This window comes from Rhinolophus sinicus, chromosome 16, assembly GCF_057876585.1.
Source record: "Rhinolophus sinicus isolate RSI-liver-muscle chromosome 16, RSI-T2T, whole genome shotgun sequence".
NCBI classification, from domain to species: domain Eukaryota; kingdom Metazoa; phylum Chordata; class Mammalia; order Chiroptera; family Rhinolophidae; genus Rhinolophus; species Rhinolophus sinicus.
In genome coordinates, this window is record NC_142516.1 from 37625188 (window position 1) to 37644070 (window position 18883).

Consider the following 18883-nt stretch of genomic DNA (forward strand, 5'->3'; position numbering starts at 1 on the left):
CTTCTTTGAGTAGCTATTGGAAAGGACTCAGGAAAACATTCTGGCCAGTTTCCTTAATAACCAAGCCAGAGGTAGCAAATATGTATGAAGTTTATTACCTACCACTCTGACCCTTTCTCCCCCTTCCACTAATAGGTCACTGTGTTCTTTCAGACAGAGTCTCAGAATCCTTCTTAAAATGTTCCAAGTGGCTGTCCCCAATTAGTCAGAACTGGCACATGAGATGAAACCTCACCATCCAAAGCTGCTTTGACGTATTTCTAAATGTGATAATCTTATTCTACCTTCTATTTCTTCCTTAGCTCCTCATGAAGTAATTGATCCTGGCCTTAAAGTCAGGAAGAGGGGAGGCCTGGCCACTGAGGCATTCTCAGTAGAGCGCAGAGCACAAAGGTGTGAGATAACCAGATGGAGTAAAGCAGAGTGTGCATTGGAAAGTCACATGAAATGAACTTGGAATAGGAGAGAGGAGCCAGATAAAGGTGGACATTGGCATCCAAGCCAGGGTATTTGAATGTGATTAGGAAATCAGGGGTCCCAAAAGCTGGTCAGGCTATTAGTCAGGGTTCTCCAGAGAAACAACCAATAGGATAGGATGTGTTGAGAGAGAGAGAGAGAGAGAGAGAGAGAGAGAGAGAGAGAGAGAGAGAGAGAGAGAGAGAGAGAGAGAGAGAGATTTATTTTAAGGTTTGGTTCATTCCATTGTGAAAACTGGCAAGCTCAAAATCTGCCATGCAGGCCAGCAGGCTGAAGACTCAAGCTGATGTTGCAAACTTGAATCTGAAGGAAGCCAGGAGGCAGAACTCCTTTCTTTTCGAAGGACCTCAGTCATTTCTCTCAAGTCCTTCAACTGATTGTACAGGGCCCACACACATTATGAAGGGTCATCTACTTTACTCAAAGTGTACTGGTAATCACATCTAACAAAAACTGTAACTGCAATATTGACTGGTATTTGACCAAATAGCTGGGCACCATAGCCTAACCAAGGTGACATATGAAAATTAACCATCACAGTCAGCATAGGTAATTTTCAGTGGCAGATGGATTTGTTATATTTTAAAATTTCTCTGAAATAAAACTGATTTCACAGAAATTATTGGTTAAAAAAAGGTAAATTTATTTATGTAAAACAGAAGTGAGTTAAAGAAAATTATTAAATGAATATTGGATACAGATGTTGTATGGTATGGTGAGTATATGAAGGGTGTACTGAAATGACCACGATTAGAGATTGGGAAGTGACAGAGAATTGCTCTACTTCTGTGACAAGGAAATGTCATAAGGAAATGCGGTTTTAGGAAGATTAATTCTGTTGCCCTGGACAAAGGCCGGGACACAAAAAATTCATAAAACAAATGATAATAAATAAATAAAAATAAATGTGAAAATAAATAAATAAATAAAAATAAATGTGAAAATGTTGTCTCTTGCTATAGTAATAAATTTGCATTTTCTAAGGAGGAGAACTTTTTGCCATATTTTTAAATGTAATTTTCCCAGTTGGCTGCTGTTTTTATTTTATTTATTTATTTTTACTTATTTATTTTTATTTCTTTATTTATTTTTAGCATGAAGTTTCAAAGGAGTTTATTTGTATTTTTTATTTAAACAGTTTTCTTAAATGCACAGCCTTATAGAACTGAAACTTTTGCATGATTCCTTAGATAATCTATTTGATAAAAGAAAACAACCTTGAATTAAAATGTTATGACTGAATATAAAAAGTTGTCATGGGAAAACACAGGTGAAAAATTTCACTCATTAATTGATAATATGGTGGTAATACTCATGCCCCTGAATGGGCAGGAAGGAACTTAAGGCCATCCACTATTTGTTAGCAGAAGTCTTATCTATCTCCAGACATATGGGATGTTTTTATCAATAAGCATAAAGGAAAATCCCATGTTCTCCCCTGGAAGCCACTTCAGGACAGCCACACAACTGTGGTAGGATCACCCCAGCACAAGTTGATCCTGTGTAAACATTGAAACAAAGTAGGAAACTAGTAGTGTCCCATGCCACTTAACATGCCAATCAATTAACTATTTAAATTCCAGAAATGAACTATGTTCTTATTGGACATGTTAATTACTATTATTATTGTTGTTATTATTATTATTACTAATTACCTACTACAGTAAATGGCTATTGCTCACCTTCACAATTTCTTTTCATTATTTTTATTTTTTAAATTAAAGTTTATTGGGGTGACAATTGTTAGTAAAGTTACATAGATTTCAGGTGTACAATTCTGTAATACATTATCTATGTCTCACATTGTGTGTTCACCACCCAGAGTCAGTTCTCTTTCCATCACCATACATTAGACCCCGTTTACCCTCTTCTAGAGCCCCTCCCCTGACCCTCTGGTAACCCTAAACTATTGTCTATGAGTTTTTGTTCCTTCATTTGTTTGTCTTGTTCTTTTCTGTTTTCAGTTTTATATACCACATATCAGTAAAATCATATGGTTCTCTGCTTTTTCTGTCTGACTTATTTCACTTAGCATTATAATCTCAAGATCCATCCATGTTGTCACAAATGGTACTACTTCATCTTTTTTTACCACCAAATAGTATTCCATTGTGTATATATACCACAACTTCTTTATCCATTCATTTATTGAAGGACATTTGGGTTGTTTCCATGTCTTGGCCACCATAAATAAAGCTGCAATGAACATTGGAGTACACTTGTCTTTATGAATAAATGTTTTCAGATTTTTTGGGTAGATACCCACGAGAGGGATTGCTGGGTCATATGGTAATTCTATTCTTAATTTTTTGAGGAAGCTCCACACTGCCTTCCACAGCGGCTGTACCAATCTGCACTCCCACCAACAGTGTATGAGGGTTCCTTTTTCTCCACAGTCTCTCCAACACTTGTTACTATTTGTCTTGTTGATGATAGCCATTCTAACTGGGGTGAGCTGATATCTCATTGTGGTTTTTATTTGCATTTCTCTGATGATTAGTGATGTTGAACATTTTTTCATGTCTATTTGCCATTTGTATGTCCTCTTTGGAGAAATGTCTCTTCAGGTCCTCTGCCCATTTTTCAGTTGGGTTGTTTGCTTTTTTGTTGTTGAGTTGTATGAGTTACTTGTGTATTTTGGACATTAGCCCCTTATCAGAGGTGCTGTTTGCAAAAATCTTCTCCCATCCAGTTGGTTGCCTCTTTATTTTGTCGGTGGTTTCTTTTGCTGTGCAGAAGCCTTTAAATTTGATATAGTCCCATTAATTTATTTTAGCTTTTATTTCCCTTGCCTTTGGAGTCAAATTCATAAAATGCTCTTTGAGCCCAAGGTCCATAAGTTTAGTACCTATGTTTTCTTCTATGCAGTTTATTGTTTCAGGTCTTATGCTTAAGTCTTTGATCCATTTTGAATTCATTTTGGTACATGGTGACAGACAGCAGTCCAGTTTCATTCTTTTGCACATGGTTTTCCAATTCTGTCAGCACCATTTACTGAAGGGGCTGTCTTTCCTCCATTGTATGTTTTTTGCTTCTTTGTCAAAAATTATCTGTCCATATTTATGTGGGTTTATTTCTGGGTTCTCAATTCTATTCCATTGATCTGTGTGTCTATTTTTCTGCCAGTACCATGCTGTTTTGATTATTGTTGCCCTGTAGTACAAGTTAAAGTCAAGGAGTGTGATACCTCCAGCATTGTTCTTGTTTCTTAGAATTGCTTTGGCTATTCGGGGTCTTTTGTGGTTCCATACAAGTCTGATGATTTTTTGTTCTATTTCTTTAAAAAATGTCATTGGGATTTTGATGGGGATTGCATGAAATCTGTATATTGCTTTGTGTAACATGATCATTTTAACTATGTTGATTCTTCCAATCCATGAGCACAGAATGTCTTTACATTTCTTTGTGTCTTCTTCGATTTCTTTTAAAAATGTCTTATACTTTTCAGCATATAGGTCTTTCATATCCTTGGTTAAGTTTATTCCTAGGTATTTTATTCTTTTTGTTGCAATTGCAAAAGGAATTTTTTTTTATTTCCGTTTCTGAGATTTCATTGTTAATATATAGGAATGCAGTGGACTTTAGTACATTGATTTTGTAGCTGGCAACTTTACTGTATTCGTTGATTGTTTCTAATAGCTTTTTGGTGGAGTCATTAGGGTTTTCTATATATAGCATCATGTCATCTGCAAAGAATGACAGTTTAACTTCTTCATTCCCAATTTGGATGCCTTTTATTTATTTCTCTTGCCTGATTGCTCTGGTGAGCATTTCCAACACCATGTTAAAAAACAGAGGTGATAGGGGACAGCCCTGTCGTGTTCCTGAATGTAAAGCAAAGGGTTTCTGTTTTTCACTGTTAATTATGATATTAGCTGAGGGTTTGTCATATGTGGACTTTATTATGTTGAGGTATTTTCCTTCTATACCTATTTTATTAAGTGTTTTCATCATAAATGGATGTTGTATCTTGTCAAACGCTCTTTCTGCATCAATTGATATAATCATATGATTTTTGTCCTTTATTTTGTTTATATGATGTATCACATTGATGGATTTGCATATGTTGAACCATCCTTGTGCCCCTGGGATGAATCCTACTTGGTCGTGATGAATAATCTTTTTAATGCACGGTGGCATTTGATTTGCTAGAATTTTGTTTAGGATTTTTGCATCTGTATTCATCAGAGATACTAGTCTGTAGTTTTCTTTTTTGTGTTATCCTTACCAGGTTTTGGTATCATGGTAATGTTGGCCTCATAAAATGAATTAGGGAGTATTGTCTCTTTTTCAATTTTTTGGAAGAGTTTGAGTAGGACAGGTATTAGATCCTCTTTGAGGGATTTGTAGAATTCACTAGTGAAGCCATCTGGTCCTGGACTTTAGTTTTGGGAAGGTTTCAGATGACTGATTCAATTTCCTTGCTGATGATCAGTCTTAAGATTTTCCAATACTCCGTGATTCAGCGTAGGAAGGCTATATGTTTCTAAGAACTTGTCCATTTCTTCTAGGTTATTGAATTTGGTGGCATATAGATTTTCATAGTATTCTTAGATGATCCTTTATATTTCTGTGGCATCCGTGATAACTTCTCCTCTTTCATTTCTGATTTTGTTTATTAGTGTCTTTTCTCTTTTTATCTTTGTGAGACTGGCAAAGGGTTTGTCAATTTTATTAATCTTTCAAAGAACCAGCTGTTTGTCACATTAATTTTTTCTATTGTCTTTTTGTTCTCTATTTCATTTATTTCTGCTCTGGTTTTTGTTACTTCCTTCTTTCTGCTGACTTTGGGGTTCATTTGTTCTTTTTCTAGTTCTTTAAGGTGTAACGTGAGGTTTTCTTATCTGGAAATTTTCTTGTTTCTTGAGATAGGCCTGCGATGATATAAATTTTCTTCTGAAAACTGCTTTCGCTGCATCCCAAAAATTTTGGTAGGATGTATTTTCATTGTCATTTGTTTCTATGTATCTTTTGATCTCTCCTCTTATTTTTTCTTTGACCCGGTCGTTCTTTAAATGTATGTTGTTTAATCTTCACATATTTGTAGTTTTTCCTGCTTTCTTTTTGCAGTTGATATCCAATTCAAAGCCTGGGGATCAGAGAATATGCTTGGTATGATTTCAATCTTCTTAAATTTGCTGAGGCTCATTTTATGTCCCAACATATGGTCTATCCTTGAGAATGTTCCATGTACATTAGAAAAAAATGTATAGTCTGATGTTATAGGATGAAGTGCTCTATAAATGTCAATTACATCCATTTCATCTACTATGTCATTTAGAGCTGCTATTTCTTTATTTATTTCTCTTTGGATAATCTATTCATAGCTGTCAATGATGTATTTAGGTCCCCTACTATAATTGTGTTTTGGTCAGTTTCTCTCTTTAGTTCTGTTAGTAGTTGCTTGGTATATTTCAGTGCTCCCTGATTGGGGGCATAAATATTGATGACTGTTATGTCTTCTTGTTGTATAGTCCCCTTTATCATTATAAAATATCTAGCTAGTGAGTCTGGCAAAGGATTTGTCAATTTTATTAATCTTTCAAAGAACCAACTGTTCTAGCTAGATATTTTGTAATGATTAAGGGGACTATACAACAGGAAGACACAACAGGTAATATCTGTCTTACCTTTTTTATCCTGAAGTCTGTTTCATCTGATATCAGTATGGCTACACCTGACTTCCTCTGGATACCATTTGCTTGGAGTGTCAGTTTACACCCTTTCACTTTAGTCTATGTTTGTTCTTGTAGCTGAGATATGTCTCTTGAAGGCAGCATATGGTTGGGTTTAATTTTTTGATCCAATCTGCTACTCTGTGCCTTTTTATTGGTGAGTTCAGTCCATTTACATTTAGGGTGTTTATTGATATATGAGGATTTCCTATCATTCTATCTTTGATTTTCTGGTAAGACTGTGTCTCCATTGTTTCTTTGCCTTTTCATTGTTGTCTATTACTTCTGTGTGGTGTATTCTATGATTTTTCCCTCTGTTTCTTCTTTGATTACATTATATATTTCAGTTCTGGATTTTTTTTTTTTTTTTTTGAGTGGTTACTATTAAGTTTATGTAAAAGAAAGTTTCATATTTAGAGTATTCCATTTTCTTTAGCATGCTTACTTTCTCCATTCCCATATTCCGCTTCAGGCCTTTACTCTCCCCCATTTTATGTTTCGGTTGTCACAAGTGATCCTTATTTATGCTGGTCGAATAACGTCCGTCAGAGTTTCTTGTAGTGTAGGTAGTATGTTAGAAAATTCCCTCACCTTCTCTATGTCTGGAAAGGCCTTTATTCCTCCTCCATATCTAAAGGATATCTTTGCTGGATGTATTATTATTCTTGGCTCATAATTTCTCTCTTTCAATAATTTCAATATTTGATTCCACTTCCTTCTGGCTTGCAGAGTTTCTGCTAAAAATCTGATGATAATCGAATGTGCTTTCCTTTGTAGGTTACCATCTTCTTTTCCCTGGCTGCCTTGAGGATTCTTTCTTTGTCTTTGATTTTTGACAGCTTCAATACAATGTGCCTTGGAGAAGGCCTGTTGCAGTTGAGGTAATTAGGTGTTCTATTTGCTTCTTGGATTCAAGGATCCAGTTCTTTCCACAAATTTGGGAAGTTCTTGTCGACTATTTGTTTGAATATATCCAATTCTTTCTTTTCCTTCTGGTATGCTCATTTTTCTTATATTGCTCTTTCTGATGGAGTCAGAAAGTTCTTATAGAGTTCCTTATTTCTTTTAAGTCTCAAGTCTCTTTCTTCTTCCATCCATGTCATTTCCAGATTTCTATCTTCAATGTCACTGATTCTTTCCTCCATCTGGTCAAGTCTACTACCTAAGCAGGCTATTTCATTCTTCATTTCTTTTATTGATTTCTTAACCTCCAGAAATTTTATTTGGTTCTTTTTTAAAATTTCAGTCTCTTTGGTAAAATGTTCATTTTGTTCTTTGATTGTGTTTCTGAGTTCATTAAACTGCCTGTCTGTGTTTTCTTGCGTCTCGTGAGTTTTATAAGAACTACACTCTTGAATTCTCTGCCATTTAAGTCACATATTTACATGTCTTTAAGTTCATTTTCTGGAGACTTCATTTTCTTTCTCAGCTGTCTTGTTACCTTTGTTATTTATGATTTATGGCAATTAATGATTTATTATTTCTCTTCCTAGACATCTACAGGAGTGTGTTCTGCAATAGGTTGCTAGAAAGAGGCCTTTCTTTTGTTTTCCAGTAGGTATTGGTTGAATGTTTTATTTTCTCTCTGACTGCAGCCTTTTATTCTCTCTCACACTGTAGTGTTATATTTTCTCTGCACTATTCTAGCTTCTCACACAACGGGGGGATTCCCTGGAATGCAGGCTTCTCCTCTGTGAACAGTTCGCCTGGCTCATAGGGCACTGCCTTCGTGGGGGGGATGTGGCGAGCTTCTGAAGTTCCAAAGCTCTTCCTGCACAAATTCAGAGCCATTGTGCTTCAGCAGCTCTGTTTCCTCCTGCAGGGATCTGCCCAGATAGGTGGTGACAGGAGTGGGGTGTGTAGTGAGAGGTGGCTCAGAGCAATGGCAATGACCACTACCACAGCCGGTCCTGCTTCCACAGCTCCCTCCCCTTTGCCAGAACTACTTGGGCTGCGAATCTGTGTCTGTGAACCACAGTTCTCAGGACTGCAAATATTCTGTTCTTTTGATCTGACACTGCTACTGTTCCACTTTTAGCACTGGGCAGGTGGGGGCAGGGCAAGCTCTGGAGGTTAGGGAGGGGGTGGCTAGGCTCAGTGCCTAAGACTTCCATTCTCTGCTTGGCATTGAGGGCCTAAACCACTGTTTTCAGCCTCTTCCTTCAGTCTTTGCTCCGAGATCTCTGCTGTGAGCGTTGGGTTCAGCCATGTTATATACTGACCCCTCAGCCCTGTGGGCCATAAGCGGAGCCCTAGCAGTCTGAATTCTTCCCTCTCCCACAGCTGTGGTAATTCCGGGATGCAGCGGGCTCAGAGAACTGAGCTAGGTGCTGCACCCTCGTGACCCCGTCTCTGCACTTCTCCCTTCTCTCGGCTGCTGCTTGCACAATTTGCCCACCTTTAGATGATTTCAGTAGTGCGCCTCTCAGTCTTGCCTGTCTGCTGTGCAGGGAGTCCTTTGTGGAGTTACAGTTGTTCAATTTGTTGTAAATTCCAGGGGGAGTTTCAAGAGGCTCACCTTACGCTGCCATTTTTATGACGTCATCATTTAAAAAAACAAAACAAAACTGTTTATACTACTTTTTTTCCATAAGTAGAAATTTTAAATTTTATGTAATCTGAGCAGTTGGTCTTTTGCTTTATGATTTCTGAAAAGGATTTTAAGCTTAGAAAGGCATCCTTGGCTTCAATTTACAGATCTAGTACCTTGTTTGAGTTGGCATTTAGAAAAAGATGTTTTAAAAACATTTAACTTTTTAATGTTCTGAGATTTACTCTGTTATACACCATGAGGGATGGGTCTAAATTGATTTTATCTCCCTTAAATTGCTACCCAGTTATTCCTGCACAAGTTAATGAATAATTCTTTCATGGTGATGTCACTTTTATTTTCTAGAAAATTATTACATGGAACAAAATCAATTTCTGGACCTTCTTGTCTTTTCTATATCTGTACATTATCTCTTCTTTTAGTAGTGTCTCATATTTACCATAGCCTGATAACATATTTAAATATCTAGTGTGGCTAGTCCTTTTCATACTCTTAATTTAAAATTTTCTTTGGTAAAGTTATCTATTTTTTCTTCCTGAGAACATAAGAATCTAGTCATTCTCCAACATTTTCAAAGAACATTAATTGGATTTTGTGTAAATCCTTATGAAGATTGTGATGAATTTATGTGTAATTCATTTATGTATGAATTTATGCACATTTTAATCAACTTTTGATGTTTGTGATTACATAGCACAGATAAGTTTGGAGTCAATGAATTAGTCTAAAATAATAACATAGACTTTTTATCTTAGTTTCCTCATTTTCTTGTGAAATTTAAATGTATAAATTGCCAAATTGAATTTAACTCTTTTATTTTTGCAGATAAATGTCTGGTGGAGATGTGACCCAATAATCAAGGATCCAGTGACTGGCCTCAGGGAGCAGAATAAAAGAAGCAATGATAAACATTGTTAGCGAATGGATTTAGAAACCCGTAAAGAGTAAGTCCCCACCTTTTTTTTTTACCTTTTTTTTTTAACTCCTTAGTATTTCAAAAGGAAACCCATAATCTCATTCTGCAAAGATCTTCATAAGTGTGTGTGGTTTTTTTGTCCTTCCTCACTTCCTTTGCTCTCCTCATGCTGGTGGTATCTGAATAGCTGGTTCTTCTGTCCCTGGCTAATTCTTGGTGCTCTTGAATCTCTCCTAACAGCAGAAAGCAGGGATCAGAATGATTCAGTAGAAATAATCTTTCTCTTTTTAGCCACCTGTAAGAAGCAACCTGGCATGAAAAAGAAATATAATGCCAGGTATTATCTGACTCCTGCAAGCCTCTCTTCCCTTTTTGTCCTGCTAAAGGAATTTAAAGTATGTAAAACATGGCAAACTTAGATTTGTTGTCATGGCCATTGAACTGGACATCTTGCCTTCTTGCAGGTAAAACTGAAGAAGGGTATCAGATTCTAGATTTTTTTTTTAGAAGAGCAAAGCATTTAAGTATATTCAAATAAGTTGCTAACTGATGCAGTGATGTCTAATTTTCTTTTAAACTAAACATCTGGCTTTGAACACAGTTGTAAAAGCAAAACACAACAACAACCAAAACAAAGGAATCTCTGTCAATCAAACACTTCAGCTGCAAAGACTGACAACCTGAAGAATAGGGTTGACCTGATGTGAAGGAAAGGAATCCTCAATTTGTAGTTGGCTAAGGAAGTCCATTTACAATGCAAAGAAGCTAAGAAATGGTAGGAGAAAGTGGAGAAACAAACAGGAAAAGAGAAAAAAAGTGTTAGGAACAGAAGAAACAGCAACCTGTAGAGTGGGTGGTGCCCATGTTGAAGAAGATTATGGTGACCACTGTTCCCTTGTTGGACCCCAAAGATCTCCATCTCCCAGTATTTGTCCTCTTGTAGTCCTTGCCCTTTGAACAGGAGTTGGGACCTTGACTTACTTTCATTAACTGGAGGTGGCACAGTGATGCTGTATCAGTTCTTGGTCTAAGCCTTAACAAGTTCTGCTTTTATGCTCTTAGGAACCCTGATCCATCTGATAAGAATTTTGTTACCTTGCTGGAACTACATGGAGAGGCCATAGGAGAAGCCACATAAGAAGGAGAGGCCTTGGGTAAGAAGCCCAGCCATCCAGTATCCCAGCTAAGCTCCTGCTGACATACTAGCTAGATGAATGAACACATATAACAGACCATTGGTAAGATCAACAGAAGAACCACCCAGCGAAGTCCAGCCTTGATGCAGAATTGTGAGCATATAAAATTTTCACTCTTTTAAGTGAGTAAATTTTGGGTTGGTTTTTTTACACGGTAAAAGGGAGCTGCTGGTATGATAATGGAGTAGAAGAGTCAGGAATCAAGACTCAATGACTATACTTTCTGGGACAGCACTTTGAAGAGAGAAGAAACAGGCCTGGGACCACAGCAAGCTCAGTTCAAATCTTCACTATGCTGCCTTTTAGCTCTGTGGCCTTGGACAAGCTATTTTATCTTTCTACAGCTCAGTTCTATTATGTGTAAAATGATAAAAAATTTTCTTTTCTCACAGGAGTGTTAAGCAATAAAATGACTGAACATTTGGGCTCATATTAGTACCCACCAAATATTAGTTCTGCTCCATTTCTTCCCTGTGATTCCCTCACCCTCAGAGGAGATTAAAATGATCTAAAATATATTAACACTTACTAAAGGTAGTTTTATCATAGGTCAGTTTTGCACTGTATGTTTGTGTGTATTGTATAGACAATCATTGTGTTTATATGAAAAAGAGGTAAACTCCTAATATACAATTATGGATTTTTTTTTAATGACGCAGATTTGGGGGCCACTGCTGGAGTCAATGAGCGTTGGCATCTGTGTCCCAGAGCATCTACCCCTGCTCCCTTGGAATACCACAGTTGTTTATTAGAGTAAGCTTAGATCACCAAAGAGCACTGAAGCTTATGTTATTCAGCTTATATTATTATAGAAGGCATATGCCATATTTACATTAGATTTTCACCAAAAAAACCCCACAAAAAAACAACAACAGGCATTACTATCTAAATTACCTGTAAAGTTCAATTAGACAAAAATTGCAGTACCAGACAGATAACATTTGGTGCTTTTTGAGTACTTACCTTTGTAGTGGGAGGTAAATCAGGGCCCTGGAAACAAAAAAGTCCCATACTGAGTGCCTAAACTATGTTAAAATAGCCATCACCATGTTTCCACACATTCTGAAAGAAAACATACATAACACACATGAAAAAAAGATTAAGGACAGAAGAAGTAATCCTGCCCTGGCCTCAGTTTCCAATTAGTAAAATGAGAAAGGCAGACTAGAAGTTTCTCCAAGGCCACTTCCAGCTCTGAGTGTAGCAAGAATCTCAAACCTTATGCCTGTATTAGGCCTTTGTGGGCAGTTTGCTCTCCAAGAAAATTTTAATTGCAGAGCTTTAAATAGAAAAAGGATCAAAATGCTCTTTTAGATTACATTTTTAAACATTTTAGTTTTAATTGTGTGTCTATTGATTCCATTTTACTTCAAATGAGAACTGAAAGCAGCAACTTGCCAAAATGCTACGTTTCCGTGTCATACAACTTCTCTAGCAAGTTAACCTACAATGATCTTCTAAAATGCATTTTTAATGAGAAATTTAGATCCATGTAGTTTGTCTTAAACTTTTTTTCCCTTCAGACCTCTTATAGGGCTCTGGAGTTTCCATACCTCAGTGCCAAGAGCATGACAAAGCAATTCAAATCAGTTTAGTAAGTACCTTGGGTTAGTCTAGCTCAAAGTTGCTTTTCTCTTAATGGCTTAGGAGAGCCATTCAAATGCTTTGCATCTAGTAATAAAAGTTGCAATGGGGAGGGTAGACAAATGCCCATGTAATGTTCAGCCTGTTAAAATGGCCATATCCAAAGCTTAAGCAGAGTCAATTCTTATAGGGTCTGACTGCCTTCCCATGAGCCTCTTCTTTGAGGGCTCTGTTTACTGAGAGGGACTCTATCTATTATAGCAACTAATATCCTCAGAAACCATGGACCTGGGACCTCATGGAAAAGACAGGGAGCTGAGAAAGTTCTCTCAGGAAGCTCTCACCCTTGGAGAGCTCAGGTGGAACAGGCACAACTTACCTTTCCGGGTCCCACCCTTCCTTCTCCTCTTGGCTCTGCCCTGATGCTGAGAAAAAGAAGAGAATCATTTCTGTCATTTCTCGCCACAGGAAACTCAGACACTCATGATACAAGAGTGAATTTATATGAGCTTCACTCATAGTTGTCCAAACTGGAAGCAACCAAAATGTCCAGGGTGAGTGGATAAAGCAACTGTGGTACATCCAGATAGAGGAATATTATACAGCTCTTAAAAGAAATGAACTTTAAGCCATGAAAAAAAGACATGGAGGAACCTTAAATGCATATGACTAAGTGAAAAAGCTAATCTGAAAAGGCTACACACGATAGTTTGCCACGATTCAAACTAGATGGAATTATGGAAAAGGCTAAACTCTGGAGACACTAAAAAGATCAGTGGTTGTCAGGCACTGGAGGAGGAGGGGATGATGGAATAGGCAGAGCACGGAGGATTTTTAAGGCAGTGACTGCTCTCTGTATGACACTAGAATGGTCAATACATGTGATCATACTTCATCCAAACCCAAAGAATGTACGACACCAAGAGCGAACCCTAGTGTAATCTATGGACTTTGAGCGATGATGATGTGTCCATGTAGGTTCATCAACTGTAGCAAGTGTCCCACTCTGGTGGGGAATGTTGAAAATGGGGACGTGTGTGTGTGTGTGTGTGTGTGTGTGTGTGTGTGTGTGTGTGTGTGTCGGGGGCGTCAGGGGGAATATGGGAACTTTGCACTTTTTGCTAAATCTGCTGTGAACCTAAAACTGCACTAAAAAATAGTCTAAAGAAGGAAGAAGATGAGGAAAAGGAGGAAGAGGAGAAACAGTGGGAAAGGGAAAGACAACTTCCCATCTCAGGGGGAACCAGCTCTGAAGTTTTCCCTGACCCCTTCCTCCTCTCCCCCCTGGCAGAACAATCTATTGCTTCTTTCTCAGTGTTGTGTGTTCTTCTTCCTACTTCTCTTACGCTCCGTATCCCTTTATTGCGGTTGTGTGCAGGTATCACTTGCTGCACTATGACCTGCCTGAGGGCAGAGGTAATGCCTGCTTTTGTTAACACTTCTTCTAGAAATACGACACAGGAGAGTACAATACAAGTTTGCTGTGTGAATGATGAAGGGCATCTTACAACTACTGTTTTCAATGCAGCTTAAAGTATTTTGCTCCAGAATCTGTTATTCGGCCATTTGGTATCCTGAAAAGAGCTGCACTCATGTCTCTCATCCCGGGATAGTGATCAGGATGGGCATGACGGAGCACTAAGGACTGTCCCTAGAAAACTGAGAACTTAGGAGAATTGTACACTGATGACTTATCTCTAACGAGCCTCCTCAAATAGAAGCATATTATTCTAGTAAAGCTTTTGAAAAACACTCCTCCTTGGAGACAATGTGAACAAGTGCAGTCTGCAATCTGGGACCACACTTCTGTGTGGTGATGGACCTCAATTGGGAAGACATCATGGGATTGTAAGGAGAAGACCTCACTCTACCAAATGCCATCCCCGGGTGGCTGCCTGAAATGCTCTGGGGAAAGCTTTATAACAAAAACTAGGGAGATATGTAAAATATGTGAGATGTATTCTTGGGAGGGATGACATTTTCAACTTTTATTATTCATTTATGCCTTACTGAAACAACTAAAATTTGCTGTTAAACATTTATAACATTAAGTAAGTGTAAAGGAACTATAAGTTCTGTATCCAGGTTCCTGTAAGGCACACCATTCTACAGGAAAGATAGATTTGAAGATATATATGGCCCTGTGTATAAATGTCTGGGTACAAGCAAACAATCTTTGCAGTACTTAGACTTTCAAGGTAATGGATGTGGTAAGCCCATAGTCAGGCTCTCCAAACAGTAAAGGGGACCCAGGTAATATCTAGGTTATAGGTGGCATAAGCAGAACATTTCATTAAGGGAAGTATATGATAAGATGAGAGGTGGATTGGAAAACAGGAAGGTGGGTGGGGCAGAGGGACCTACAGGCCCAAGAGGGGTGGAGGGACCTCCTGGACTGGGGGGGGGGGGGGGCTTGTTGTGTCAAAACCCTTTGTGACTCATCAATCGTCTGTGATGCAGGCCTGGCAATAAAGTCAGGGTCTGCACTCTCAGAGCTCAGTTGCTTCAGGCAGCTTGGCGATTCAGATAATGGAATTCACACTGTGGAATGTTTTCTCATTTCTGAATAGCCTTTGTGAATCTTGTCTATGCTTCCTCTCAACATCCCAAAATGCTAACCACACCCTCACTTGCACGTATGGGTTGTGGTTGCTCCTTCTGTTGCTGTGCTGCCTGGTGGGGATTCCATCTTCACCAACAGTCTGGGAGACTGAAAGCAGGCAAAAGGTAAGCCACCCTGAGCCTGTCCCAGTAGCCTTCCTTATTGTTGTTTCCATTTCTAGTCCCACTTTTTAAAATGAGCATAATTGGCTCAGAGTAACATCTGAGGTATAGAGTCTGAGAGGTGAGGACATCGTTCTAGGAGAATAGGCTGGACAAGACTAGGGGTTGAGCTGGGACTATTTCCTTGGAGGCTCACAGGCCATCTGGGTATGTGTGGGGGGGAAGGATTCCAGGATCACACCCCAAACAGTGATTTCCTGACCCCGGATTGCATTGTTTAGAGAGTTTGGGATCCCTGCAGGAGAACAGAGTTCCCCAGCACTTCATCATGAGTCATATTCCCATGTCAGGCATCACTCCACGGAGGCTTCCTCTGTGTTGGGCTGATCCGGAGAGCAGCGCTGAGCCTCTGAGAGCTTCTGAGCAGAGGCTGGAGCCTGAGCTCTGCCCCAGGTTACAGGGTCTTATCGGAGGGAGCAGAGATGCGACTGCTGGCCTCAGATACTACGCCCTCCGTGAGCAAAGGACTTCTGACAGAATACATGAGTGGACCTCATAGGCAAAATCTTTCTTTGAGTTTTTCAAAGAAGGAAAATTGAAGACATTTTTAAACCTATATAAAATGAAAAAGGGAGGAACGCAATGTTTGGGCAATTAAAATAGTCATATTACTCTTGTATCATGAGTGTCTGAGTTTCCTGTGGAGAGAAATGACAGAAATGATTCTCTTTTTTTTTCTCAGCATCAGGGCAGAGCCAAGAGAAGGAAGCGTGGGACACGGAAAGGTAAGTTGTGCCTGTTCCACCTGAGCTCTCCAAGGGTGAGAGCTTCCTGAGAGAACTTTCTCAGCTCCCAGTCCTTTCCATGAGGTCCCAGGGCCATGATCTCTGAGGATATTAGTAGCTATAATAGATAGAGTCCCTCTCAGTAAACAGAGCCCACAGAGAAGAGGCTCATGGGAAGGCAGTCAGACCCTGTACACTTCTCAGGTCCCCTGCTCTGCCATCCCTGGTCATGAGCAGTGATGGACCCGAGCAATCGACACTGCCTAATAGATGTGGAGACTCACAACTTCTGTCCTCTGACCTGGTGGAAGTGCTTTGACTTCCTGGATGATCAGATTCCCCTCTGAGGTAACCACTGACGTCTGATTCACAGAGAGGTTTTGAGCATCAAATGATATAATGTATGTGAAAGTACTTTACAAATGAAGCAACAGACGCATGAGGGAACCTTGTTAATATTGTCATCGACCACTTTACCTCATCTACTGATTCTTGTGGCTTTCACAGACTAACGTCACAATGGTTTCCCATAAAGGGACTCCTGTATGAAACCTATGGTTCTATTTTCATCCCATGTAAATCATTCCTCTGGTTTCCCAGGTTGCAGATATTACCAGAGGGAAGAAGAGGAGAAAAAGAGGCTGATTTCTATCCTGAAAAGGTGACTAGACTTTTCCCCTTTTTCCTGATCCCTTTTGGGGTGTTGTATGCAATCCAGGGTTCAGTGCAGCCTTCCGTAGTCATGGGGTGGAGTAGCCATAGGAACAGGATGGGAATGAAGGCCTGGGGTGAGTGCTACTGAGTGTATTGTGAAGTCATGGATGTGGAGCCATGGGAAAGGCGGCAAGTTTCAGGTGGCCCCACCCCCACAGGGCCACGAGGTCCTCCATCCTTTGTTCTGGTCCTGGCTGCAGCTTCCACCTCCTGTCTCTTTCAGTCCACTGGGCCAGAATTATGATATTATGCGCTTTCGTCGAATGTTATGTCCAGACCCCTTCTGTGAGGTGTGTAATCGCGCAACTGCTGAGATCAATAGTCTATTATACCCAGAGTCCTTGGAAGATGCCACATCCTCTGTGTCCCCTTTGGATTCTACAGATTCTGTGACTGAATCACTGTTTCCTCTGTCCCCCCCCTTCTCAGCCCTACGTCCAGGAGACCCAATACCAGGCCCTCTGCCTGAGCCTTCCTCACCGTCACCCCGATTTCTCTCCACTAATTCAGTGACCCCCTTACCCGACTCTCCTTCAGCTTTCCCACTGGGTCACTCGTTGCCACCAGAGCCTTTTCATCCCTTGGAATCCAAATTCCCGGCAGAACATTCCCAATCCCAACGCCCTGGCAGCCCATTACGTGGCATTCTGAGAATGGATCCTCTTCTGAAACCAGAGGCCCCCTTGACCCTGAATACCATCTTTCTTGACCCTTCCCTTTCCGAATATACCGACCCCTTACCTGATTTGTCAGAAAATGATCCCCACCAGTTCATTTGCTCACCATCACGTAGCAGCAGTGCCACCTGCATCACCATCACCAGACTCGTTTCACTGACTCAATCTGAACAATGTAAGCCAGAATACCACCTCAATTCTTCTACCAAAACATTAGAGTCAGGTGTTGATAAGCATGACGCGGTCATCGCCCTTCCTTTCCGGAGCAGCAAAGACAAACCAACGGAACAGCATGTGCATCGGCGGCCCTCATATTCTGAGGCCTGGAGGATTCTTGGCTAGAAAATCATATCTGTCTCTTCTGTGGTTTCCCATCTTTGCAGAGCGAGTCCTTGCCCTCTGCTGCCCGTGTCTGGGTGACTACTCCTCAGTCTTTATTTTCAATAGAACATCAAATGCCTCCACATGCCAAGAATACCCAATGCTTTTCCATCCTCTGCCTCCATCCTTGCCTGATATCCAGCCTTTCCCTCAAACCCTGCCCAGGCCCACCTTCTGTCCCCACTCCCAACCCTACCCTCTGGTCCTATACCCCAGATTAGGAGGTCTGGAGTGCATTTCCATCGACCCCAAAATGAAGCAGACACAATCACATCATCTGAAGAGCAACACCTGGAGTGGCATGTGTTGCAGAAGCAACAGGGACGTTTGTGGGGTTTACCCTCCGTGGGCCAAAGATCTCAGGAGGCCTTTAGTTCTTCAGCTCCCCACTCTGCTTACTGCCAGCCCTCCCAGGCTCAGGTTTCAGTCTCCATCCTTCCTCTAGACTTCCCGCTCAGCAATGAGCTTCGCAAAACTATTTAGACCATCACCTGCAAAAGAGGCTCATCCAACACCTGTGGGGCCTGCCCCGCAGAATCCATGAGTCTCTCTCCCTGTTGAGGCTTCTGAGCCATTGTGCAGACACATCTGAGTCAAAGAGCAATTACGGTCTGTGCATACAAAGGATTGAACCAACCCAACAGCTTCTCTGACAGGAGTTCAGAAATCCTTCAGCTCAAGGAAGATGAGCTGAAGGGTGAGGTTGTCGTGACAGGCATGGGGAAGTTTCTACAGGAGAAACTGGGGTGTCGGCGTGAAACAGATATGCCCTGCCCTCAAGAGCACCTTCCCTCACCAGTGAAGTTTGCTCAAGCTCAGCAGAAGGCACAAATACCAGCCCAGGCAGGGCCCAGCCAGGGGCATCCTTTCAACTCCAGGGCTCCCTGCTGTAAAGGGACAAAGTCACACCAACAAGCTGCTGGCTTTGCTGCCAGAGCTCTACAAGTCTTAGACAAATCCGAGACAAGGACAGACAATGCCGCCAGAAGGTTGCGGTGTTTAAGGAGCAATTCTTCTACCAGAAACACCTCCAACCCAGGCCCTATAGGGAGACTGTGGCCCATGCAAGCCCTGGGGAAGATTTCTGCAAGTATTAAACAAATGTGAGAGAAGGACAGACAAGCCCAGACAGCTGCAACATTTAAGGAGCAGCTCTTATGGCAGATGCACCCCCGATCCAGGCACCACCGCGAGGTTGTGCCC

The 18883-nt window shown here is 40.4% G+C and overlaps 1 long non-coding RNA gene across 1 annotated transcript in view; it reads left to right on the forward strand.

The window, feature by feature from the left end:
* LOC141571349 (uncharacterized) overlaps window positions 1-11241 on the forward strand; it is a 147190-nt gene extending 135949 nt beyond the window's left edge. The window contains exons 3-4 of the long non-coding RNA XR_012496111.2: window positions 9529-9647; window positions 10682-11241. This is a non-coding gene — a long non-coding RNA (uncharacterized LOC141571349). The remainder of the gene's footprint in view (window positions 1-9528; window positions 9648-10681) is intronic.
* Window positions 11242-18883: the final 7642 nt, after the last annotated feature.